Raw genomic sequence first — 25,648 nt, 5'->3', positions numbered from 1 at the left:
AGAATGGACAGAATGGAGAGTATGTTGAACAAAAGAATGGATGGAATGCAAAATGATATGAATCAAAAATTTGATAACATCCAATATTCAATCTCCAGGCTTACAAATTTGAATACACTGCAAGAAAAGGGAAGATTTCCTTCTCAACCTAACCAAAATCCCAAAGGTGTCCATGAAGTGGAAAGTCATGAGGGAGAATCATCACAGGTGAAAGATGTCAAAGCCTTGATCACTCTAAGGAGTGGTAAGAAAATTGAGCAGCCAACACCTAAGCCACATGTTGAGAAAGAAGAAGAGATAAAGAAAGGGAAGGAAATGGAAGATAAAGAGAGTGAGATCAGTGAAGAAAAGAAGGAATCTGATTCAACAATCAAAGCAATTCCAGAGAAAGAGCTTCTGAAGGAAGAAATGCTGAAGAAATCAACTTCTCCACCTTTTCCTCAAGCATTACATGGGAAAAAGGGGGTTAGAAATGCAGCTGAAATCCTAGAAGTATTGAGACAAGTGAAAGTTAATATTCCACTGCTGGATATGATTAAACAAGTTCCAACGTATGCAAAATTCCTAAAGGATTTGTGTACTATCAAAAGAGGGTTGACTGTAAACAAGAAAGCCTTCTTGACTGAGCAAGTAAGTGCAATTTTACAGTGTAAGTCTCCTTTGAAGTACAAAGACCCTGGAAGTCCTACCATTTCAGTCATGATTGGAGGAAAGGTAGTGGAGAAAGCCTTGCTAGACTTGGGAGCAAGTGTGAATTTGCTTCCATACTCTGTCTACAAGCAATTGGGCCTTGGAGAGTTGAAGCCAACAGCAATCACTTTATCTTTGGCAGATAGATCAGTGAAAATTCCAAGAGGAGTAATTGAGGATGTATTGGTTCAAGTGGATAATTTCTACTATCCTGTAGATTTTGTTGTTCTTGATACTGATCCAACTGTAAAGGAAGCTAATTTAGTTCCTATCATCCTTGGAAGGCCATTTCTTGCAACTTCAAATGCAATCATCAACTGTAGAAATGGGCTTATGCAACTCACTTTTGGTAATATGACCCTGGATCTCAATATTTTCTATATGTCTAAAAAGCAAATCACTCCAGAAGAAGAAGAAGGACCAGAAGAGCTATGTATAATTGATACTTTGGTGGAGGAGCACTGCAATCAACATATGCAAGACAAGTTGAGTGAAAGTCTTGAGGATATTGAGGAAGGTTTTTCTGAATCTCCTATTGGGCTTGCTACTCTACAAAGGTGGAGAAAGATAGAAGGAATTTTACCTTTGTTCAGTGAAAAAGAGGAGGCAGCTGTTGAAGAAGAAATTCCAAAATTCAATCTGAAGCCTTTACCTGTGGAGCTGAAATATACATATCTTGAAGAAAATAATCAATGTCCTGTCGTAATATCTTCATCTCAAACCAAGTCTCAAGTGAAGGATGCAAGCTTCAAATGGGATCCGGGCAAACTGAATCAGGAAGGGCAAAAAGTTCTGATGTATGACACAAGACTCCATATCTTTCCTGGGAAGCTCAAGTCAAGGTGGATTGGTCCATTTGTTATTCACCGAGTATATTCCAATGGAGTGGTGGACTTATTGAATTCCAATGGCAAGGACAGCTTTAGAGTCAATGGATATCGTCTTAAGCCGTTCATGGAGTCATTCAAATCAAAAAAGGAGGCAATTAACCTCCTTGAACCTCAAAAAGCCTAAGGGAAATGGGTTTGCTGGACGTGGTTTTACCACAGTCCAAAATTTTTGTAAATTTTGTAAATTTTCAAGTTGTTTCCATGCTTTTGATCTTAGTTTTTGATCTTAAATCATGTTTTTAGGTGTGTTTTAATCGTTTTAAATGATCCCAGGTGGAAGAAATTTCAAGGAAATTGAAAAGAAAAAAAATCGGGCCGAAATTGGAGCCGAAACAGAGCAAAAACAGGGGAAAAACAGAGCTCTGCGAAATTTCGCAGGGTGAAGGAAACTTCTGCGAAATTGGCATTTTGCTGCCAACCCATTCCGCAGCACTGTAGAAGCCTCTGCGAGTGTGTTTCGCAATTGCGAAAGTGGATTTGGCACACGAGTGCCACTTCGCAGAACAGTGGCATCAATTTCGCAGCTGCGAAACGCGTTGCGAAATGAAAAAGCGTGATTTCGCACCAAAAGTCCTATTCCGCAGAGTATTTCGCAATTGCGAAAGTGGTTTTGGCACACGAGTGCCACTTCGCAGCACAGTGACATCAATTTCGCAGCTGCGAAACTCACTGCGAAGTTGCTGCGAAAATGGCAAGTTGCTGCGAAATTGGCGTTTTGTTGCGGAACTTAAACTGACCCCTGGGCTTCCGTTTTTCCTATTTATACCGGTCAAAAATGCTGCGAAAAGGGTTTCAAAAATCAGAGAGCCATTCTCGCAGCCCCTTCATCTTCTTCGCCAAGCCACGCCGTCCGTTTCTCCGGTCGTCTTCTCCGTTTAGCAGCGCCGGCCAAAGATCGATATCTCCAAAATGGCACGAACGCGAGGAGCAAAATCTTCATCTCCTTCGAACCGCAAAAGGAGTCTGCGAAAGGATCCAAGTCCAGGTTCTGTTCCAGAACCTGCTCCAAAGCCTTCGCCGTCGAGACCACAACCTTCTCTAGTGAAGCCGGCGCCACCAAAGCCGCCGGCAAGGCGATATTTAACAAGGTCAGGCGGTCAGCCATTGAAGAAGAAGCCCAGGGTTGAGAGCTCTGAACCAATTGATTTGACTGAGCAATCCCCTGAGCAATCCCCAAACCCATCACCGGTTCAATCTCCGGTATCTTCACCAAATCCGACACCGGTTCCCTCGCCAATTCCCTCACCTGAAGTAACTCCAATTTCATCGCCGGTACCATCTCCGGCACCCCAAGAAAAAGCTCAGGAGCCTCCAGCGCCAATTCCAGAGCCCCAAATTGCAGCTGAAGCACCTCTGGAAGAAGTGATCCGAAGACCAATGCTGCCCCAGCCCCCAATCGAAGGAAACTTGGATTGTCGAACACGGGCATTCCATTCTGAATTGAGCTTCGATTTAGCAGCATTCAGAGTGAGGCCAGAGCTTGCCCAATCCTTCCAGCTGCTGAGGAGATATCATATGGAGCATCTGCTAGCTTCAAGGGATTTTTTCTATCCCCGGGTAGTCACGGACTTCTACCAGACCATGACAACCAAAGAAGTAAGAAATCCAACTCTGATCCATTTCATAATTGATGGAAGGCATGGTATTTTGGGAGCAAGACACATTGCTGAAGCTCTGCAAATTCCTTTTGAGCCAACCCAATTCGACAATTTTAAAGCTTGGACAAATCCAACTGAGTTAGAGATGGTTCGCACACTAACCAGAGGAGCTACAAATCGGTCACACTTGTTGAGGGGGGAGCTACCTCCAGTGATGTTTTTGATTGATGCCTTTTTGAGGCATAATATCTATCCCCTGCATTGGACCCAAAGAAGGGGAGTTCTCTTGGAAGCTCTATACAAGATGTCTGAAGGATTCTTCTTTGGGCCTCATCATCTGATCATGGCAGCCCTTCTATACTTTGAGGAAAAGGTTCACAAGAAGAAGCTTCAAAAAGCATATTGCATTCCACTCCTCTTCCCACGGCTGCTATGCCAAGTTTTAGAGCATCTCGGATACCCCTCTGAGCCTCAGCAGGAAAGAAAGAGAATATGCCGTGAGCCATTTACCCTTGATAAATGGAATAATATGACGGCCTACAAAATTGATCAGCCTGGGCAGCCTCAGCCAGCAGCAAGGAGAGCCTCCCCAAGACATCCACCTGAAGGTATTACACTTGCTACTCCTGCCATCCCTCGAGCTCCACCAGCTGCACCTGCTCCATCACAGCCATCCACATCAGCTGAGCCGAGGATGGCCATCCCTATATCCGAATATCGAGAGCTGTGCCGTGCATTGGAGACTCTTACAGTTTCCCAGAGCAATCTTGCTCAGGAATTGGCAGCCATCAAAGCATGCCAGGAGCAGATGTTAGCCTCTCAGGCTCAACAAGCTGCCATCCTAAGGCAGCTTCAAGTCCATTTCGATCTGCCACAAGCTGTAGAGCCTTCCACTGAGACTCCACCAGAGCCACACTCTCAGCCTTCAGAGTCTCATCCTCCAGAACCCGAAGCACCAGCTGATCCACCTACTGGAGAGGCAGATCCTTCTGCCTAGCACTATCACCCCACTTATCAGACATTATATATATTTGCTGTTTATGTTTTTGTGCATGTTTGTTTTGTTTTAGTTAAAATGAAATCCCAGTATTTTGGTACTATATATGGGATTCCTTGTGTTACTTGTCTTTTGCATTGTAATCAAATGAATTCAAAGTAATACAAGTTGAATATTTCTTGTTAAAACTTAGCATTAAGTTCTCCTTATTTCCTTTTCTCACATATTCTATTCTTTTTGAAACATGTGGTTTTCCCCAATCAATATTCGAATTTGATATTAGCATGGAGGTACCACTTCCTCCCTTTTATTACAGTCACTCAAATCACATTGAGGACAATGCTCAGTTCGGTTGGGGGGTATGAGGAAGGAAGTATTCTAAACCTTTTTGGTATTGCAATTATATTGGTTAATTAGTTGTAGTTTTTACTTTTTACTAGTGTTACTCTATTCTCCATGAATTTTGAGGAAAAATTTTCAAATTAAACCAAGAGAAATTGAACTGTTGTTTTTCACTTGACTTAGAGTATGGATTATGCTTACTAAAGTGGTCCAATTGTTGAAACTTCTACTGTGATTGAATTTAGTTCTTCCACTTTAAGCTATCCACACACTGTGCACATTAGTTTCCGATTATAAGATGAAAAGCTATTTCCCTCTTGACTTAGGATAATTTTGAGACTTGGTATATTTGACCTCAGTTGATAAAAATTGAAACACCCTGCAAAAGGCCAATGAGCCTTTGAAATAAAGAAAGTTGTTTGCTTGCCTTGAAACCCGAGCAAGGTCTGAGGGGTATATGGTGAAAGCCTTTAAAGCCTGGTGCCCTAAGCCTTAATTGGTTGGGAGTCACTGACCTCAATGCTCGTTACAAGGGTGAATAGGTAGAGTTAGCATATGGTAGATGCTTGGGTATTAGAAATTCATTCTTAAAAGTCCGGGGAAAAATCCGAGTTAGTGGTTGAAAGATCCTTAAAACTTGGTGCCCTAAACCTTAATTGGTTGGGAGTCATCGATGGACCCCCATTACATGGACAAGTCAGAAAGAGTACCCCATAAAGCTACCTTAAAAAAAAAAATTAAAAAAAAAAAAAAAAAAAAAAGATGAAAGTGTGTTCTTTTCTTATTGATTTTGGTCAGGTTGCTAAAGTGTTGAAAAGAGTTAGGTTGGGGGGTGAGATTAGTAGCATATTATTCTCGGAACCTAAGGAACCAATACACATAGATTTTTGTGGAAGATTGAAGTTTAGTTCTTAGAAAATGAAATGATTTTAAAACTTCAGTTTGCATAATGCACTCCCTTGATTGACAGTGTTTAGCATAGGTGTTATGACTCTTGTTGAGATTTGGGTTTGTATTTCTTCAATGATTCATGTGAGAATTAGATCATCATGCCACTTAAGAATTATTTTCCTTTAGCATGATGTTGTAAATTGTAGATTAGTTTGCTATTTATTTTTAATTTTCTCTCCTATATTGCTAAGGGACTAGCAATATGTCGGTTGGGGGGAGTGATTACTACTCAAAAAGTGCTATTTGATAGCCTTTAATTAATCCTTTTTAACACTTTTGAGTAGTAGTTTAGGCCTTTTAACTCAATTGGCATGTTAAGGATCCTTTAAAGCAATTTTGATCACTTTGTGTAAGTTTTGGTGTTTTTGTTAGTATTTTGATCACCAAAGCAAGTCAAGAATGAGGAGAGCTATGAGGAATCTTGGGCAAAGCTTAGAATTCAATTGCCAAGAGTGAATCCGGATTGCAAGGAGAAAAAGCAAAGAGAATCTGTCATGGAGCATATTCTTGATGACAGTCGTAGCAGCCACTTTTGGAGTACTTTCTGAAGTCCAAATGATGCAAGCTATATACCATTTCAAAGCTCAGGAAGTCAGCAATCCAATGCTTCAAACGGTGCATGATTCGGAGTTGAAACGAAGAAGTTGCAGCCATTACAAGTCAATCACTCTAAAGTGTTGCGGAATCAGCATTTTGTTGCGAGAATTTCGCAGCACTTTTGTACAGTAAGGTGTTTCTCCTTCTGACGATGCACGAACCATGCCGCGAGAAGGGAGCTGGAAACTTCAAGGTGGAAGCCAACTTCGCGGCCCTATGAAGACAGCTTGGTCTTGCGAAATAATTTCGCAGCCCTCTTGGGTGTCTGCGAAATTTCGCAGGCACCACTTTTCTCCTACGAAATGGCTCCTGAAGCCTCCCGAAGCTTGCTACCGACATTGGGAGATATTTTCCATTAGATTTTTGTTGTCTAAATCCCAAAATACTCCTTGTAAACCACCAATTACATGATTCCTTAGTTTTTAAGTTAGTAAAAAGACCAAATATCTTTGTAAGAATTAGTTTTATATTAGTTTGATATAAATACCTCTCGGGAGCCTGTTCTCAGAGAGGAGTTCCTTCTGTAAACATTTGGTAAGGAAGTAAAGGTCTTTTCTTTCTACTGCCTTACCTTCTCACTTTGTATTTTCATTTTATTTCTAAGTTATGAATTCTCTGAGGAGTTTTCCCCAGAGAATGAGTAACTAAACCTCCAATTCCTTGGAGCTAAGGTTGCCGGGGAAGGTTCCAAGTGCAAGAATGCAAAGCTCTGTGGTTTTAGCTAATAATGAAGAGGAAGTGAAATCCTTTAGTGATTTCAATGTTTTTAGTTAACTTAAAACACCTTGGAGTCACCTAGGCCAACACTTGGTAAGGCAAGTGATTTCCAACCGTGGAAATGCACTAGTTTACCCCTTGCGAGCCTCTGGTAGGTGACTTCAAGGTAGGATTTTCCGGAATTACCAACACTTGGTAAGCTTTTGGACTCCTAGGAGACATCCATTAGTTATCTCTTGCGAGTTTGTGAAGGGAAGTCTAAGGTTAAAGATCACCTTGAATGGTAAGTGCTCGTGAGAGGCATGAACCATTGCAAGTTGCATCAGTGAGAGAATTAAAGTGAAATCTAATTGAAGGAGTCTCTGTACATCACCGGTTAGAGACTTGACTCTAAGTTGAATCTCTAATGCGAGGAAATGAACCATCTGACCGGAGCTATGTCTTTTGCATGAGGAACCACCCCAGTGAACCTAAATCTCCAAGGAATGCTTTTCTTCCTAAATTATTCCAAACTTCTGTTAAGTTAGTTAGTTTAAATCTCAACCTTTACCAATCAAAGTTTGTGTTTTATTTCTTAAACTAACCGTGAAATGAAACAAAACCAATTCACTTGGAATTGGTATCCTTGGTTGCTTGCAAATCATTCCCAGTGAACGATCCTTAGAGCCACTATACTATAGTAGCTTTGTATTTGCTACCCTAGTGTATGGTGTTATAGGTATAAATTTTGTTGATCACTTCCTCAATCAAGGAGCACCAGCTGAACATAAATCAGCTGAGACACCAATTGGGCATGAGTCAGTGGGATCAGTCGAAGGGAATGCCTGAAGAGGATTAGGTCACAATAACATGGCAGGTGCGATCATACCAACACTAATGCACCAGATCCCATCAGAACTCCGCAATGAAGGGTGTTTAGGCGAGAGTAGTACTTGGATGGGTGACCTCTTGGGAAGTCCTCGTGTGCACCCCTTCTCCATTTTTCTAATGGAATTTCTATGATTTATATCCGCATTCGTCAAGCCAATAGGTTTTACCCTTCCCATTTCCATTCGTACCAGTCAATCGTCTTTCCGATCCCCCAATCGTTAGATATCAGCTGTCGAAATCGACCGTCGCCGATCTTCTCCATTTTCTCCCATGTGAAAGTTCCTCCCATTTTAGGACAATTGGCGCAGATACCAACCTTTTTGTAGCCTTGAGGCCAAAGTTATGGCCCAAAGCACCTTTCCTCCCTAGTTTCCCCATCTGTTCGTCAAAAGGATGATCCGAGCCCACCATTACGATCATCACGGTTTGAAAAAAAAAAATTATCCCAAAACTTTACTCGATAACCCCAAAAATTACCTGGCAAGCTCTCACTTCCACACTTCCCCCATCCACATTTTTAAGTCACGATTAAACTCCAGTCGATGCACCAAAATGCAAATCCAACTGTACGGATCGAAAGAAGGCTTCAATTTTAAGAGGGGCACACCTTCTGATCTGGACGAACATCCCCAGATACTCGCATTATAATACATCTGTCAAAACAAAGTTTTCCCCTTATTTTCTTCTATCAAGCACACCAAAAGTTCACCTTAATCATACCACATAAGGGGATTAGGTCACAATAACATAACAAGTGCGATCATACCAGCACTAATGCACCAGATCCCATCAGAACTCCGCAGCTTAGCATGCTAGGGTGAGAGTAGTACTAGGATGGGTGACCTCTTGGAAAGTCCTCGTGTTGCACTCTTTTTCCCTTTTTTTGATGGAATTTTTATGATTTATGTCCACATTCGTCGTGCCAATAGGTTTCGCCCTTTCCATTTCCATCCGCACTAACCAATCAACGATACAATCCCTTGATCGTTAGATATCAACCATCGAAATCAACCTGCGCTGATCTTCCCCGTTTTCTCCCACGTGAAAGTTCTCTCCATTTTAAGACGATCGGTGTAGACGCTAACCTATTCCAAGCCCCGAGGCCCAAGTTATGGCCAAAAACGGCTTTCCTCCCTATTATCCCCACCCGTTTGTTGAAAGGATGATCCAAGCCCACCATTGCGATCCTCGCAACGAGACTCATGATTTGAAAAAAAAAAGTTGTCCCAAAACTCTACCCAATGGCCCAAGAAACCACTTGGCATGCTCTCGTTTCCACGCTTCCTCCATCCACCCTTTAAAGTCAAGATCAAACCCCAATCCATGCACCAAAATGTGAATCCAACCGTACGGATCGAAAGAAGGCATCAATTTTAAGAGGAGCACACCGTTCGATCTGGACAAACATCTTCAGATACTCACATGATATTACATCTATCAAAACAAACTTTTTCGCCTATTTCCTTCTATCAAGCACACGAGAAGTTGCATCTCAATCATACCACATAAGGAGATTTGGTAGTAATAACATGACAGGTGCGATCATACCAGCACTAATGCATAGGATCCCATCAAAACTCCGTAGTGAAGCATGCTTGGGTAAGAGTAGTACTAGGATGGGTGACATCTTGGGAAGTCCTCATGTTGCACCGCTTCTCGCTTTTTCTGATGGAATTTCTATGATTTATGTCGGCATTAGTTGTGTAAATAGGTTTCGCCCTTGCCATTTCCATCTGCACCAGCTGATTGTCGATCTGATCCCCTAATAGTTGATATCAACCATTGAAATCGATCGTCGTCGATCTTTCCCGTTTTCTCCCATGTGAAAGTTCCCCCCATTTTAGGACTATCGGCACAGACGCATACCTTTTTGAGCCCCGAGGTCCAAGTTATGGTCTAAAATGCCTTTCCTCCCTAGTCTCCTCATCCGTTCATCGCAAGGATGATCCAATCCACCATTGCGATCCTAGCGGTTTGAAAAAAAAAATTGCTCCAAAACTCTACCCGAAGGCCCTAAAAACCACATGGCAAGCTCTCGCTTCCATGCTTCCCCCATCCACCTTTTAAAGTCACGATCAAACCCCAATCCATGCACTAAAACGCGAATCTAACTGTATGGATCAAAAGAAGGCGTCAATTTTCAGAGGGGCACACCTTTCGATTTGGACGAACATCCCCAGATACTCATATAATAATACATCTGTCAAAAAAAAATTTTCCCCCTATTTCCTTCTATCAAGCACACAAGAAGTTGTGCCACAACCATACAACATAAAGGGATTAGGTCGTAATAACTTGATGGGTGCGCTCATACCAGCACTAATGCACTGGATCCATCATAACTCTGTAGTTAAGTGTGCTTGGGCGAGAGTAGTACTAGGATGGGTGAACTTTTGGGAAGTCCTCATGTTGCACCCTTTTTTCTTTTTTTTGGACGTAATTTCTTTCATAAATATACATAAATATAGGAAATTTATTTGGTTTATGTTCGCATTTCTCGGTTGGGTGTCATGCAAAGACGAGGAAGCTATTCCGAATGGAATCCAGGGTTGGGGAGTTAGTGGAACCCATAGGGGGACGAGAGTCGTGCACTGGCTAGCAGTCAGAATCAGAGGGCGTCGTAGGGGCGTACGTGATGGGTGATATGTGGGTTATATGGGGGACGAGAGGAGGTAGAAGGATGTAAGGGCGAAGGGTGGGATAGATTGAACAGAACGCCTGAAGGGGATTAGGTCGCAATAATATGGCAGGTGCGATCATTCCAGCACTAATGCCTCGGATCCCATTTGAACTCCGTAATGAAGCGTGTGTGGGTGAGAATAAGACTAGGATGGGTGATCTCCTGGGAAGTCCTCATGTTGCCACCCCTTTTCCCTTTTTCTGACGGAATTTCTATGATTTATGTATGCATTCATCGTGCAAATAGGTTTTGCCCTTCCCATTTCCATACGCACCGGTCTATCATTGATCCAATCCCCCGATCGTTAGATATCAACCGTCAAAATCGACCGTCACTGACCATCCCCGTTTTCTCTCACGTAAAAGCTCTTCCCATTTTAGGACGATATGCGCCATCGCTAAACTTTTTCGTGCTCCTAGGCCCAAGTTATGGCCCAAAATGCCTTTCCACCCTAGTCTCCCCATCATTTCATGAAAATGATGATTCGAGCCCACCATTGCAATCCTCAGAACGAGACTCGCGGTTTGAAAAAAAAAAGTCCCAAAACTATACCTGAAGGCCCAAGAAACCACCTAGCAAGCTCTCTCTTCCACGCTTCCCTCATCCACCTTTTAAAGTCACGATCAAACCCTAATCCATGCATCAAAACGCGAATCCAACCGTACAAATCGAAAGAAGGCGTCAATTTTAAGAGGGGCACACCGTCCAATCTGGACGAACATCCCCAGATACTCGCATAATAATACACCTGTCAAAACAAAATTTCCCCCTTATTTCCTTCTATGAAGCACACAAAAAGTTGCTCCTCAATCATACCATATAAGGGGATTAGGTCATAATAACATGACAGGTGCGATCATACCAACACTAATGCACCGAAACCAATCAAAACTCCGTAGTCAAGCGTGCTCGAGCGAGAGTAGTACTGAAATGGGTGAACTCTTGGGAAGTCCTCGTGTTGCACCCCTTTTTCCTTTTTGTCGACGGAATTTCTCTCATATATATGGAATTTATTTGATTTATATCCGTATTTGCCTGGTTGGGTGTCGTGCAAAGGCGAGGAAGCTATTTCAAATGGGGTCCGGGGTTAGGGAGTTGGTGGGACCCATAGGGGGGCGAGAGTCGTGCACTGGCTAGCTGTAAGGATCTAAGGGTGTCGGTAGGGGCGTGTGCGACAGGTGATAAGTTGGTTGTATGAGGGCGAGAGGAGGTAGAAGGATGTCAGGGTGGAGGGTGGGATCAGTCGAAAGAAACGCCTGAAGGGAATTAGGTCTCAATAACATGATGGGTGCAATCATACCACCACTAATGCACCTGATCCCATCAAAACTCCACAGTTAAGTGTGCTTGGGTGAGAGTAGTACTTGGATGGGTGACCTCATTGGAAGTCCTCGTGGTTCACTCATTTTCCTTTTTTTGGACAGAATTTCTTTTATATATATATGGAATTTATGTGATTTATGCCGATGTTTTCCGGTTAGGTGTCGTGCAAAGGTGAGGAAGCAATTTTGAATGGGGTCTCGGGTTGGGGAGTTGGTGGAACCCATAGGGGGGTGAGAGTTGTGCACTGGCTAGCAGTCAGGATCGGAGTGCGTCGGTAGGGGCATGTGTGATGGGTGCTAGGTGGGTCATATGAGGGGCAGGAGGAGGTAGAAAGATGTCAAAGCGGAGGGTGGGATCGGTCACAGGGAATGTTTAAAAGGGATTAGGTCACAATATCATGGCGGGTGCGATCATATTAACACTAATGCACTGGATTCCATTAGAACTCTACAGTGAAACGTGCTTGGGCGAGAGTAGTACTAGGATGGGTGACCTCCTTGGAACTCCTTGTGTTGCACCCCTTCTCCTTTTTTTGAAGGAATTTCTATGATTTGTGTCCGCATTCGTTGTGCCAATAGGTTTCGCCCTTCCCATTTTCAACCGCACCAACCGATCGTCGATCCGATCCCCCAATTGTTAGATATCAGTCATCGAAATCAACCATTGTCGACTTCCCCGTTTTCTCCCACGTGAAAGTTCCCCCCATTTTAGGATGATTGGCATAGATGCCATCCTTTTCCGAGCCCCGAGGCCCAAGTTATGGCCCAAAACGCCTTTCCTCCCTAATCTCCCCATCTGTTCGTCGAAAGGATGATCCGAGCCCTCCATTGTAATCCTCGTGTCGAGACTCACGGTTTGAAAAAAAATTGTCCCAAAACTTTACCTGAAGGCCCTAAAAACCACCTGGTAAGCTCTCGCTTCCACGCTTCCCCCATCTACTCCTTAAAGTCATGATCAAACCCTAATCCATGCACCAAAATGTGAATCCAACCGTACGGATTGAAAGAAGGCGTCAATTTTAAGAGGGGCACACTGTCAGATCTGGACGGACATCCCTAGATACTTGCATAATAATACATTTGTCAAAAAAAACTTTTCCCCCCGTTTCCTTCTATCAAGCACACCAGAAGTTGCACCTCAATCGAACCACATCAAGGGGATTAGGTCGTAATAACATGATGGGTGTGATCATACCAGTACTAATGCATCGAATCCCATCAGAACTCCACAGTTAAGGGTGATTAAGTGAGAGTAGTACTAGGATGGGCGACCTCCTTGGAAGTCCTATTGTTGCACTTTTTTTTTTTTTTTTTTCTGACAGAATTTCTATGATTTAGGTCTGCATTTGTCGTGCCAATGGGTTTCGCCCTTCCCATTTCTGTCAGCATTGGCTAATCGTCAATCCAATTAGATATCAGCCATCGACATTGACTGTCGCCGATTTTTCCCGTTCTATCCCACGATAAAGTTCCCCCTATTTTTTGACAATCGGCATAGACGCCAACCTTTTTTGAGCCCCGAGGCCCAAGTTATGGCCTAAAATGCCTTTCCTTCCCAATTTCCCCCATCCGTTCGTGGAAAAGATGATCCTAGCCAACCATTGCGATCCTCGCGTTGAGACTTGCAGTTTGAAAAAAAAAATATTATCCCAAAACTCTACATGAAGGCCCCATAAACTACCTGACAAGCTCTCGCTTCCACGCTTCCCCCATCCACCCTTTAAAGTCACGATCAAACCCTAATCCATGCACCAAAACATGAATCCAACCGTATGGATCAAAATAAGGTGTCAATTTTAAGAGGTGCATATTGTCCAATCTAGACGAACATCCTCAAATACTCGCATAATAATACATATGTTAAAACAAACTTTTTCCCCAATTTCCTTCTATCAAGCACACCAAAAGTTGCATATCAATCATGCCACATAGGGAGATTAGGTCGCATTAACATGGTGGGTGCGATCATACCAGCATTAATGCACCAGATCCCTTCATAAATCCTCAGTAAAGCATGCTTGGGTGAGAGTAGTATTAGGATGGGTGACCTCCTAGGAAGTTGTTGTGTAGCATCTCTTCTCCTTTTTTTCTGACGAAATTTCTATAATTTATGTCCGCATTTGTCGTGCCAATAAGTTTCACCCTTCCCATTTCCATCCGCACCGCCCGATCATCGATCCGATCCCCTGATCATTAAATACTAGCTGTCGAAATCGACCATCGTCGATCTTCCCTGTTTCCTCCCACGTGAAAGTTCCCTCCATTTTAGGACAATCGAAGTAGATGCTAACCTTTTCAGAGCCCCGAGACCCATGGTATGTCCAAAAATGCCTTTCCTCCCCAGTCTCCCCATCTGTTTGTCGAAAGGATGATTCAAGTTGACCATTGTGATCCTCGTGTTGAGACTCGCAATTTGAAAAGAAAAAATTCTCCCAAAACTCTACCCAAAGGCCCTAGAAACCACCTGGCAAGCTCTCGCTTCCATGCTTTCCCCATCCACCCTTTAAAGTCAGGATCAAACCCTAATCCATGCACCAAAACATGAATCCAACTGTATGGATCGAAAGAAGGTGTCAATTTTAAGAGGGGCACACCGTTTGATATGGACGAACATCCCCAGATACTTGCATAATTATACATGTGTTAAAACAAACTTTTCCCCTTATTTCCTTCTATCAAGCACACTAGAAGTTGCACCTCAATCATACCACATCATGGGGATTAGGTCATAATAACATGATGGGTGCAATCATACCAGCACTAATGCATTGGATCCCATCAAAACTCGACAATTAAGTGTGCTTGGGCGAGAGAAGTTCTAGGATGGGTGACCTCTTGGAAAGTCCTAGTGTTGCACTCCTTTTTCCTTTTTCTGGATGAAATTTCTTATATATATAGAATTCATTTGATTTATGCCCATATTTCTCAGTTGAGTGTTGTACAAAGGCAAGGAAGCAATTTTGAATGGTGTCCATGGTTGAGGAGTTGGTGGGACCCACAGGAGTTCGAGAGTTGTGCACGGGCTAGCGGAGGATGGGATCGGTAGAAGGGAACACCTAAAGGGGATTAGGTCACACAATAACATGACTGGTGCGATCCTACAAGCACTAATGCACTAAATCCCAATAGAACTATGTAGTTGAGCGTGCTTAGGCAAGCGTAGCACTAGGATGGGTGACCTCATGGGAAGTCCTCGTGTTGCACCCCTTTTCCATTTTTCTGATGTAATTTCTATGATTTATGTTCGCATTCGTCATGTCAATAGGTTTTACTTTTCCTATTTCCATCCGTACCGGCCGATCATCGATCTGATCCCTTAATCATTAGATATCAGTCATCAAAATCGACCGTCGTCGATCTTTCCAGTCTTCTCCCACGTGAAAGTTGCCCCCATTTTAGCACGATAGGCGTAGACGCCAACCTTTGTCAAGCCCTGAGTCCCATGTTATTGCCCAAAACGCCTTTCCTCCCTAGTCTCCCAATCCGTTCGTCAAAAGGATGATCTGAGCCCACCGTTGTGATCCTTGTGTTGAGATTCGCTGTTTGAAAAAAAAAATTATCCCAAAACTTTTCCCGAAGGCCCTAGAAACCATCTGGCAAGCTCTCGCTTCCCCCATCGACCCTTAAAAGTCACGATCAAACCCTAACCCATGCACCAAAACGTGAATCCAACAGTACGGATCAAAATATGGCGTTAATTTTAAGAGGGGTACACCGTCCGATCTGGACGAACATCCTCAGATACTCGCATAATAATACATCTGTCAAAACAAACTTTTCCCCTTATTTCCTTCTATCAAGCACACCAGAAGTTGCCCCTCAATCATACCACATAAGGAGATTAGGTTGCAATAACATGACGGGTGCAAACATACCAGCATTAAAGCACCAGAGCCCATCAAAACTCCGTAGAAAAGCATGCTTGGGCGAGAATAGTACTAGGATGGGTGACCTCCTGGGAAGTCCTGTACTTCCCGGTTGGGTGTCGTGCAAAAGTGAGGAAGGAATTCCTAATGGGGTCCGGGGTTGGGAAGTTGGTGGGACCCATAGGGGGCGCGAGAGTCTTGCACTGGCTAGCGGTTAGGATCGAAGGACGTCGGCAGGTGCGTATGCGACGGGTGATAGGTGGGTCGTATGGGGGACGAGAGAAGGTATAACGATGTTAGGGTGTAGGGTGGGATTGGTCGAAGGGAACGCTTGAAGGGAATTAGGTCGCAATAACATGGTGGGTGTGATCATACCAGCACCAATGTACCGGATCCCACCAAAACTCCACAGTGAAGCGTTCTTGGGTGAAAGTAGTACTAGTATGGGTGACATCCTGGGAAGTCCTCGTGTTGCACCCCTTCTCCCATTTTATGACGGAATTTCTATGGTTTATGTCCGCATTTTTCGTGCTTAAAGGTTTCGCACTTCCTATTTCCATCCGCACCAGCCGATCGCCGATCTGATCCTCCAATCCTTACATATCAATAGTCGAAATCGACTGTCGTCGATCTTCGCCGTTTTCTCTCACATGAAAGTTGCCCCCATTTTAGGACGATCGGCGCAGATGCCAACCTTTTCTGAGCCTCGAGCCCAAGTTATGGCCTAAAATGCCTTTGCTCCCTAGTCTCCCCATCCGCTTGTCGAAAGAATGAGCTAAGCCCACTATTGCAATCCTCGCGTCGAGACTGGCGATTTCAAAAAAAAAAACTCTACCCTAAGGCCCTAGAAACCACCTAGCAAGCTCTCGCTTTCCACATCCACTCTTTAAACTCATGATCAAACCCCAATCCATGCCACAAAATGCGAATCCAACCGTATGGATCAAAAAAAGGCGTCAATTTTAAAAGGGGCACACCGTCCGATCTTGACGAACATCCCCAGATACTCGCATAATAATACATCTATCAAAAAAAACTTTTCCCCTTATTTCCTTATATCAAGGACACTAGAAGTTGCACCTCAATCATACCACATAAGGGGATTAGGTCGCAATAACATGACGGGTGCAAACATACCAGCACCCATCAGAACTCTGTAGATAAGCATGCTTGGGAGAGAATAGTACTAGGATGGGTGACCTCCTGGGAAGTCCTCGTGTTGCACACTTTTTTCCTTTTTCTTGACAGAATTTCTTTCATATATATATATATATAGAATTTGTTTAATTTATGTCCATATTTCCCGATTGGGTGTCGTGCAAAAGCAAGGAAGCAATTCCTAATGGGGTTCGGGGTTGGGAAGTTGGTAGGACCCATAGAGGGCGCGAGAACCGTGCACTGGCTAGCGGTCAGGATCAAAGGGCGTTGATAGGGCCGTGTGCGACGGGTGATAGGTGGGTCGTATGGGGGATGGGATGAGGTAGAAGGATGTCAGGGTGAAGGGTGGGATCAGTCGAAGGGAAAACTTGAAGGGGATTAGGTCGCAATAACATGGTGGCTGCGATCATACCAGCACCAACGCACCGGATCCCATCAGAACTCCACAGTGAAGCGTTCTTGGACGAAAGTAGTACTAGGATGGGTGACCTCCTGGGAAGTCCTCGTGTTGCACCCCATCTCCCTTTTTTTGATGGAATTTCTATGGTTTATGTCTGTATTTGTTGTGCTTAAAGGTTTCACACTTCCTATTTCCATCTGCACCGGCCGATCGTCGATCTGATCCTCTAACCGTTACATATCAGTCGTCGAAATCGACTATCGCCGATCTTCCCCGTTTTCTCTCACATGAAAGTTGCCGCCATTTTAGGACGATCAGCGTAGACACTAACCTTTTCCGAGCCCCGAGGCTCAAGTTATGGCCCAAAACACCTTTGCTTCCTAGTCTCCCCATCAGTTTGTCGAAAGAATGAGCCGAACCCACCATTACGACCCTCGTGTCGAGACTCGCGGTTAAAAAAAAAAAAAAAAAAGTCCCAAAACTCTACCCGAAGGCCCTAGAAACCACTTGGCAAGCTCTCACTTCCCACATTCACCCTTTAAACTCACAATCAAACCCCAATCCATGCAGCCAAACACGAATCCAACCGTATGAATCGAAAGAAGGCGTCAATTTTAAGAGGAGCACACCGTCCGATTTGGATGAACATTCCTAGATACTCGCATAATAATACATTTGTTAAAACAAACTTTTTCTCCTATTTTATTCGATCAAGCACATCAAAAGTTGCACCTCAATCAAACCAGATAAGGGGATTAGGTCGCAAAAAAATGACGAGTGCGATCATACAAGCACTAATGCACCGGATCCCATCTGAACTTCGCAGTTAAGCATGCTTGAGCGAGAATAGCTAAGATGGGTGACTTCCTAGGAAGTCCTCATGTTGCACCCCTTTTTCCTTTTTCTGGAAGAAATTTCTTTCATATATATATATATATATGGAATTTATTTGATTTATGTCCGTATTTCCCAATTGGGTGTCGTGCAAAGACGAGGAAGCAATTCCGGCTGGGATCCTGGGGAGTTGGTGAGACCCATAGGGGGTGAGAGTCGTGAACTGGCTAGTGGTTAGGATCGAAGGGCGTCAAGAAGGGCATGTGCGACAGGTTATAAGTTAATCGTATGGGGGTGGGAGGAGGTAGAAAGATGTCAAGGTGGAGAGTGGGATCGGTCAAAGGGCACACCTGAAGGGGATTAGGTCGTAATAACATGGCGGGTGCGATCATACCAGCACTAATGCACATAATCGCATCAAAACTTCGTAGGTAAGCGAGCTTGGGCGAGAGTAGTACTAGGATGGGTGACCTCTTAGGAAGTCCTTGTGTTGCACCATTTCTCCCTTTTTTTGACTGAATTTCTATGATTTATGTCTGCATTTGTGGTGCCAATACATTTCGCCCATCCCGTTTCCATCCTCATATGCCGATTGTCGATTTAATTCCCCGATCATTAGATATCAACCCTTGAAATTGACTGTTGTCGATCTTTCGCTTTTTCTGTCACGTGAAAGTTCTCTCTCTCTCTCTCTCTCTCTCTCTCTCTCCCCCCCCCCCCTCCCAATTTTAAGACGATCGGCGTAGACGCCAACCTTTTTCGAGCTTCGAGGCCCAAGTTATGGCCCTAAACGCCTTTCTTCCCTAGTCTCCCCAACTGTTCGTCGAAAGGATGATCCGAGCCTACCATTGCAATCTTCGCGTTGAGAGTTTGAAAAAAGAAATTCTCCCAAAACTTTACCCGAAGGCCCTAAAAACCACCTGACAAGCTCTCGCTTCCACGTATCCCCCATCTACCCTTTAAAGTCATGATCAAACCCCAATCCATGCACTAAAATGCGAATCCAACGTACAGATCGAAAGAAGGCTTCAACTATAAGAGGGGCACACCATCCAATCTGGACGAATATCCCCAGATACTCCCAAAATAATACATTTGTCAAAACAAACTTTTCCTCCTATTTCCTTCTATCAAGCACACCAGAAGTTGCACCTCAATCATACCACATAAGGGGATTAGGTCGCAATAACATGACGGGTGCGATCATACCAACGTTAATGCACCGGATCCCATCAGAACTCCGTAGGTAAGCGTGCTTGGGTGAGAGTAGTACTAGGATGGGTGGCCTTCTAGAAAGTTCTCATGTTGCACCCCTTTTTCCTTTTTTTGGACAAAATTTCTTGTATATATATATATATGGAATTTATTTGATTTATGTCTGTATTTCCCGATTGGGTGTCATGCAAAGGCAATAAAGCAATTCCGAATGGGGTCCAAGATTGGTGAGTTGGTGGGACCCACAAGGGGCCGAGAGTCGTGCATTGGCTAGTGGTCAGGATCTGAGGGCGTCGGCAGGGGTGTGTTCAACATGTGATAGGTGGGTCGTATGGGGAGTGGGATGAGGTAGAAGGATGTCAGGGCGGAGGGTGGGATTGGTCGAAGAGGACGCCTGAAAGGGATTTGGTCGCAATAACATGGTGGGTGTGATCATACCAGTACTAATGCATTGGATCCCATCAGAACTCCGTAGTTTAGCGTGCCTATGCGAGAATAGTATTAGGATGGGTGACCTCTTGGGAAGCCCTCGTGTTGCACCCCTTCTCCCTTTTCTTGACAGAATTTCTATGATTTATGTCCGCATTCGTCGTGCCAATAGGTTTCTCCCTTCCCATTTCCATCTACATCGGTCAATCGTTGATCCGATCCCCCGATTGTTAGATATCAATTGTCGAAATCAACCATCGCCGATCTTCCCCGTTTTCTCCCATCTAAAAGCTTCCACCATTTTAGGAAGATTGGCACAGACACCAACCTTTTCTGAGCCCCGAGACCCAAGTTGTGGCCCAAAATGCCTTTCTTCCCTAGTCTTCCCATCCGTTCGTCAAAAGGATGATTCGAGCCCACCATTGCGATCTTCGCTTTGAGACTCGCTGTTTGAACAAAAAAATTGTCCCAAAACTCTACCCAAAAGCCCCAAAAACCGCCTAACAAGCTCTCGCTTCCATGCTTCCCCCATCCACTCTTTAAAGTCACGATCAAACCCCAATCCATGCACCAAAATGGGAATCTAACCGTACGAATCAAAAGAAGGTGTCGATTTTAAGAAGGGCACACCATCTGATCTAGACGAACAACCCCAAATACTCCCATAATAATACATCTATCAAAATAAAAAATTTCCCCTATTTCCATCAAGCACACCAGAAGTTGCACCTCAATCATACGACATAAGTGGATTAGGTTGCAATAACATGACGAGTGTGATAATACCAGCACTAATGCATCGGATGCTATTAGAACTCTGTAGTTAAGCGTTCTTGGGCAAGAGTAGTACTAGGATGGGTGACCTCCCGAGAAGTCCTCGTGTTGCACCCTTTTATCCTTTTTCTGGATGAAATTTCTTTCATATATATATATATATGGAATTTATTTAATTTATGTCTGTATTTCCCGGTTGGGTGTCGTGCAAAGGCGAGGAAGCAATTCCGAATGGGGTTCGGGGTTGGGGAGTTGTTTGGACCCAGAGGGGGCCGAGAGTCGTGCATTGGCTAGCGGTCAGGATCAGAGGGCGTCGGCAGGGATGTGTGCAAAGGGTGATAGGTGGGTCATATGGGGGGTGGGAGGAGATACAAGGATGTTAGGACAAAGACTGGGATCGGTCAAAGGAAACTCCTAAAGGAGATTAGGTCGCAATAACATGACGGGTGCAATCATACCAGCACTAATGTACCGGATCCCATCAGAACTCTGCAGTTAAGCATGCTTGGGCAAGAGTAGTACTAGGATGGGTGACCTTTTGGGAAGTCCTTGTGTTGCACCCTTCTCCCTTTTTATGACGAAATTTCTATGATTTATGTCCGCATTCGTCATGCCAATAACTTTCGCCCTTCTCATTTCCATCCGCACCGGCTGATCGTCGATTAGATTCCCTGATCGTTAAATTTCAACCATCGAAATCGACCATTGCTAATCTTCCCCGTTTTCTTCAACGTGAAAATTCCTCGCATTTTAGGACGATCGACGTAGACGCCAATCTTTTCCAAGCCCCGAGGCCCATGTTATGGCCTAAAACACCTTTCCTCCTTAGTCTCCTCAACCGTTCGTCAAAAGGATGATTCGAGCCCACCATTACGATTCTCACATCGAGACTCGTGGTTTGAAAAAAAATTGTCCCAAAACTCTATCCGAAAGCCCTAGAAACCACCTGGCAAGCTCTCGCTTCCACGTTTCCCCCATCCACCTTTTAAAGTCACAATCAAACCCCAATCCATGCACCAGAATGTGAATCCAATCGTACGGATAAAAAAAAATGCATCAATTTTAAGAGGGTCACACCGTCCGATCTGGACGAACATCTCTAGATACTCACATAATAACACATCTATCAAAACAAACTTTTCCCCTTATTTTCTCTATCAAACATGCCAGAAGTTGCACCTCAATCATACCACATATGGGGATTAGGTCGCAATGACACGACGAGTGTGATCATACTAGCACCAATGCACCGGATCTCATTAGAACTCTATAGTTAAGCGTGCTTAGGCGAGAGTAGTACTAGGATGGGTGACTTACTTGGAAGTCCTCGTGTTGCACCGCTTTTTCCTTTTTTTGGATGGAATTCCTTTCATATATATATATATATATATAATTTATGGAATTTATTTGATTTATGTCCGAATTTCTCGGTTGGGTGTCGTGAAAAGGGAATGAAGCAATTCCGGATGGAGTCCGGAGTTGGTGGGACCCACAAGGGGCACGAGAGTCATGCACGGGTTAATAGTGAGGATCGGGGGTGTTAGCAAGGGCATGTGCGATCAGTGATAGGTGAGTCGTTAACCAAACTTCTCTGTTGTACCAAATACTTAGCCTTTTTACATAGCAACTCAGGTCAAGAAAAATTAGAGAAAGAATCACTACGAATTTTGTAGTACTCTAGGTATCGTCCTCAAGGACTAGCTTATGGAAATTGTCAATACTAGAATAAATGAATTGCTTTTGTTTAAATCCTAAAGTGAAAAACAATATGTGAATAATGTGAATCTAAGTAAAAGAAATTAAATTAATAACAAAATGAATATTGATTTTAAATTCGATTGATTCAAGTTTGGGGCTTTCCACAATCCAACCTAGGGTATAGAAATTAGAGAAAACAAGGGTCTTTTAAGTAATATGATCTTAAGGTTTTGGGATCCTTGGCTGCTCGCGATCAAGTTGATTTCTATAACTCAAAATTGCATCTAAAACCTAATTTTCCCTTTTTAAGACAGATTCTTAAAACCATCTAATGAATGACATTGATTACCAATTTAAGATTTAGATTTTTAACCCTTCCTACTCCTTATAGCTTTGTTTTGGGGCAAATAATGATAGAAAAGACAATGATGACTAATGATCAATAATGACCAAGAATCACTAGTATCGGGTAATAACCTATCATATCATTCCCTAAACTAACTCACAAGGATAGGATAAAAAAAATGATAGATTGTCATCCAACCAATAATTAATCTCATTGTTATAATAATTTACTCATTGTCCCTGTAAGTTTTCATGCTTCAAGCCCCAAGATGGCTCTTAGCCTTTCATGGGGGTGATGTCACATTCACAATCCATAATAGGGTAAATATCCATAATTTGAATCAAAAGAGCCTAAAACAATATATTTAATAAAGAAGAAAAAGAAAACAAACCAAAGTTCTTGCCTTCTTCCACCTTCAATGTCAAACTCTCCGAAAAAAGATCCAAGATCCCTAAAACCTAGAACTAAGAGAGTTTATATAATATCACCAATTACCTAACATGTGGCACACTCTCATTGGCCACTTATTACAACATAATTACCTAAAAATGATTAAAAAAATAAAATAAAATGGTGATTTCTAGTCGTGTGGGTTCCACTTAAGGCTGATAGAGTTCCCTAGATGCAATTCCCAAGGTAGAGGAGGCAAAACATCAAAGTGGAAGTGGGTGAATTCGAAATTGGTGTCATGTTGAAGTGGATTTCGAATTCATAAGTTGAATTTCGAAATCATTTCGAAATGACCCTTCAATTTTGTGCAATTGTCTTTAAATGGCCATAACTTCTTCATTTCAGCTCCGATTTGCACACCATTTGAAGCGTTGGACTCCTGACTTCCCGATCTTCAAAATGATATATAGTATGTATAAAATGGACTCTGGAAATTACTTTAAATTTGTCCTCCAAGTCAGAGTATATATTGCCATCAGATTTTTGAGTTTTAAATTTCCATGCAGCTGAATCTTGCTTCATGCCTCATTTCCCATGTTTTCTTGCCTTCTTTCTTACTCCATAATGGTCATTTATCATCTTCCAAACTCATGATATCCTTGTCTTGCCTTTCCTCATGGTATGTGAGTCTTGACTCACTTATTTCCTCATTTAACCCTTTCTTGATCTTTCAAAATCTAAAGTGATTTAACTCGCACCCTTTTTTTCCCTTGAATCTGAGATAAGTCTCCAAAGTACAAATTAAACTCATGGCTAGGGCCTTAGCATCGATTTAGGTCAAGTTAGGTAATTTGAATGTCTTTTGGCACACAAATCATATCGAATATGTGTCATTAGAGCACATATTTTGGCTTCAATCATCCCCCTCAACCGAAACTTTGCTAGTCCCTAGCAAATGATAAGAGTAAAAAAGAATGAAAAATATGTAATGAGATTCATGAAACCATATTGACTCAACATAACATGTTTCGCACGCAAGATACCCAAGTAGTCAAATTTCCTAGAATTGAGCAAGATGACACAAGATATGCAATTTCTTAGTTTTCTCACCTTATCTTCGTATACATAAATATGCGTCCATGTTTAACATTCCCCTTAGAGTCTCTTGATTTTCCCTTGATTGGCTCTTTCCACCTAAACTTCATGTGCTTAATTTTTGGCATCCCCTCATAGTATTTTTCTTAAGACTTTTCTTAAACTCAAATTTCATCATTCTTTAAGTTAAAGAGGAAGGAAAATTTATTTTGACTTTTCCTACTTAGTTTAGGAAATCTCCTTCTATATGGCTTAATAGGGATCCATAGGCAACTCCTGAGTTTTCACCCAAAGTACCAGGTATTGAGGACCTTTATATGCCACTTACCCCTCAGGTATCACCCTAGCTCAATGTAGAACAAGATCGAATTTCCCAAACATTTATTTAATTATTTATTATTATTTTTTCATAACTGAGTTTAGCTTGTGTAACGAGCAAGATACCAATGACTCCTAACCAATTGGTTTCAGGCACTAGGGCTTGAAGACACAAGGCTATTACCCCCTCAGATAATTGCTCAAGCTTAAATCAATCATTTTTATTTTATTTTTTTCATCAATTTGGTTTTTTTTTTTCATTTCCTCCTCGTATTGCTTAAGAACAACTCCTTTCAAGCTAAAGAAATTGTCTTAATCAAGATACCACAAGGGTACACGTGCTTTGTGTGTGCTTTGAGTCTTAAATAGAAAATAACCATCAAAGAAAAATTAAAGGTATTCCAAGGATTCAACCTAACTATTTTTGCACTTAAAGGTATTGAAAGATGAGGTAAGTGAACTAATACTCTTGCTCTAACTATATTTTTTCTCAAATTCTAAAGAAATAATACTACTTAAAGCATTCTCATGCAAAATAAACCATGAGTTACCAAGGCAAATCAAGAATCTCATTAACTAACCAAAGATAACATGCAAACTTTTGAAAAAAAAATTAAGGCTAATAGACTTCCCTCCCTCAATCTAAATTACACATTATCCCCAATGTGTAGGATAATGGGTCAAAAGAAAGGAAAAAAGAAGATGTTACCTCAAGATCATCGAGTGAGAAGTTTGTTATGAGGACTTCATATAAACTAGTCTTGCACAAAAGTAACAAGATTCGTAGCAAAAGTATGCATAGAGAAAAATATAAATAGTGAGAATCTAAAAGAGAGTATAAGAGTATCAATATGCTCCAAAAATACCATAGTGTATACGACCATATCGAATAAGGTATATATAGAAATGAAAATCAAGTGACAATGATAGGATCAACAACTCCATCTATCTCCTCCAACACAGGGGTGGCTACCTGGTCAATATCCTTTAACATAGGTGTAGCTGATCAGTGATCTTCATGATAGGTGTAATGACCTCGCTAACATCCTATACCATAGGGGGGTCATCCTCGATAATGATGTCCACACCAGTGTTAGTAACGCGAATGAAGATCTTACCATCAACTTATCTTGCAGAATCTGGAATATCAATAGTTGAGGTAAAAATCTTAGTTGTGACATCACCTGATGTTTATAAAATAAGCATGGTCTCATGGGCTACTGTCGATGCTCTAGTGTCAGAGCCAGAACCATCAACCTCTAAGCTGGTATCAGTTGGTGTAGCAAAATCTCCCCTCTATCTAGATGGAATAACCAAGGAAGTGAGCTACTGTACAAAAAAAGTGAGGTCATCCATCCGAGTCTCCATATTACTTAGACGAGCATCAATGTGGGAGTCCATGGACACAAAAAACTCTTGAAGTGTGTCTAGATGAGTCATGATCGATAAAGTACTTAGGGTAGCATCGATA

At 42.6% G+C, this 25,648-nt stretch overlaps 6 non-coding genes and 16 pseudogenes across 6 annotated transcripts; all 22 read left to right on the top strand.

Moving 5' to 3' along the window:
- The first annotated feature begins 7,636 nt into the window (after positions 1–7,636).
- LOC132252989 (5S ribosomal RNA) lies at positions 7,637–7,754 on the top strand. Its single transcript, XR_009464800.1, has one exon. It is a non-coding gene; the product is annotated as a 5S ribosomal RNA (ribosomal RNA).
- A 650-nt stretch (positions 7,755–8,404) lies between these two features.
- On the top strand, positions 8,405–8,523 carry LOC132252985 (5S ribosomal RNA). Its single transcript, XR_009464795.1, has one exon. It is a non-coding gene; the product is annotated as a 5S ribosomal RNA (ribosomal RNA).
- Positions 8,524–9,186: 663 nt separating this feature from the next.
- LOC132252997 (5S ribosomal RNA) lies at positions 9,187–9,305 on the top strand (annotated as a pseudogene).
- A 647-nt stretch (positions 9,306–9,952) lies between these two features.
- LOC132252996 (5S ribosomal RNA) lies at positions 9,953–10,070 on the top strand (annotated as a pseudogene).
- A 330-nt stretch (positions 10,071–10,400) lies between these two features.
- On the top strand, positions 10,401–10,519 carry LOC132253021 (5S ribosomal RNA; annotated as a pseudogene).
- A 661-nt stretch (positions 10,520–11,180) lies between these two features.
- Positions 11,181–11,299, top strand: LOC132253013 (5S ribosomal RNA; annotated as a pseudogene).
- A 319-nt stretch (positions 11,300–11,618) lies between these two features.
- LOC132253008 (5S ribosomal RNA) lies at positions 11,619–11,737 on the top strand (annotated as a pseudogene).
- A 320-nt stretch (positions 11,738–12,057) lies between these two features.
- Positions 12,058–12,176, top strand: LOC132252987 (5S ribosomal RNA). The gene has a single exon (XR_009464798.1). It is a non-coding gene; the product is annotated as a 5S ribosomal RNA (ribosomal RNA).
- Positions 12,177–12,835: 659 nt separating this feature from the next.
- LOC132253017 (5S ribosomal RNA) lies at positions 12,836–12,954 on the top strand (annotated as a pseudogene).
- Positions 12,955–13,611: 657 nt separating this feature from the next.
- LOC132253020 (5S ribosomal RNA) lies at positions 13,612–13,730 on the top strand (annotated as a pseudogene).
- Positions 13,731–14,395: 665 nt separating this feature from the next.
- LOC132253002 (5S ribosomal RNA) lies at positions 14,396–14,514 on the top strand (annotated as a pseudogene).
- Positions 14,515–14,742: 228 nt separating this feature from the next.
- Positions 14,743–14,861, top strand: LOC132253018 (5S ribosomal RNA; annotated as a pseudogene).
- A 654-nt stretch (positions 14,862–15,515) lies between these two features.
- On the top strand, positions 15,516–15,630 carry LOC132253012 (5S ribosomal RNA; annotated as a pseudogene).
- Positions 15,631–15,881: 251 nt separating this feature from the next.
- LOC132253009 (5S ribosomal RNA) lies at positions 15,882–16,000 on the top strand (annotated as a pseudogene).
- A 1,076-nt stretch (positions 16,001–17,076) lies between these two features.
- LOC132252980 (5S ribosomal RNA) lies at positions 17,077–17,195 on the top strand. The gene has a single exon (XR_009464790.1). It is a non-coding gene; the product is annotated as a 5S ribosomal RNA (ribosomal RNA).
- Positions 17,196–17,853: 658 nt separating this feature from the next.
- On the top strand, positions 17,854–17,970 carry LOC132253019 (5S ribosomal RNA; annotated as a pseudogene).
- A 322-nt stretch (positions 17,971–18,292) lies between these two features.
- LOC132253006 (5S ribosomal RNA) lies at positions 18,293–18,411 on the top strand (annotated as a pseudogene).
- Positions 18,412–19,107: 696 nt separating this feature from the next.
- On the top strand, positions 19,108–19,226 carry LOC132252981 (5S ribosomal RNA). The gene has a single exon (XR_009464791.1). It is a non-coding gene; the product is annotated as a 5S ribosomal RNA (ribosomal RNA).
- A 325-nt stretch (positions 19,227–19,551) lies between these two features.
- LOC132252992 (5S ribosomal RNA) lies at positions 19,552–19,670 on the top strand (annotated as a pseudogene).
- Positions 19,671–20,328: 658 nt separating this feature from the next.
- Positions 20,329–20,447, top strand: LOC132253001 (5S ribosomal RNA; annotated as a pseudogene).
- A 327-nt stretch (positions 20,448–20,774) lies between these two features.
- On the top strand, positions 20,775–20,893 carry LOC132252962 (5S ribosomal RNA). Its single transcript, XR_009464772.1, has one exon. It is a non-coding gene; the product is annotated as a 5S ribosomal RNA (ribosomal RNA).
- Positions 20,894–21,552: 659 nt separating this feature from the next.
- Positions 21,553–21,671, top strand: LOC132252990 (5S ribosomal RNA; annotated as a pseudogene).
- The last annotated feature ends 3,977 nt before the right edge of the window (positions 21,672–25,648 follow it).

Source organism: Vitis vinifera, chromosome 17 (genome assembly GCF_030704535.1).
Source record: "Vitis vinifera cultivar Pinot Noir 40024 chromosome 17, ASM3070453v1".
Taxonomy (NCBI): domain Eukaryota; kingdom Viridiplantae; phylum Streptophyta; class Magnoliopsida; order Vitales; family Vitaceae; genus Vitis; species Vitis vinifera.
This window is presented reverse-complemented; position numbering and strand designations above follow the sequence as displayed.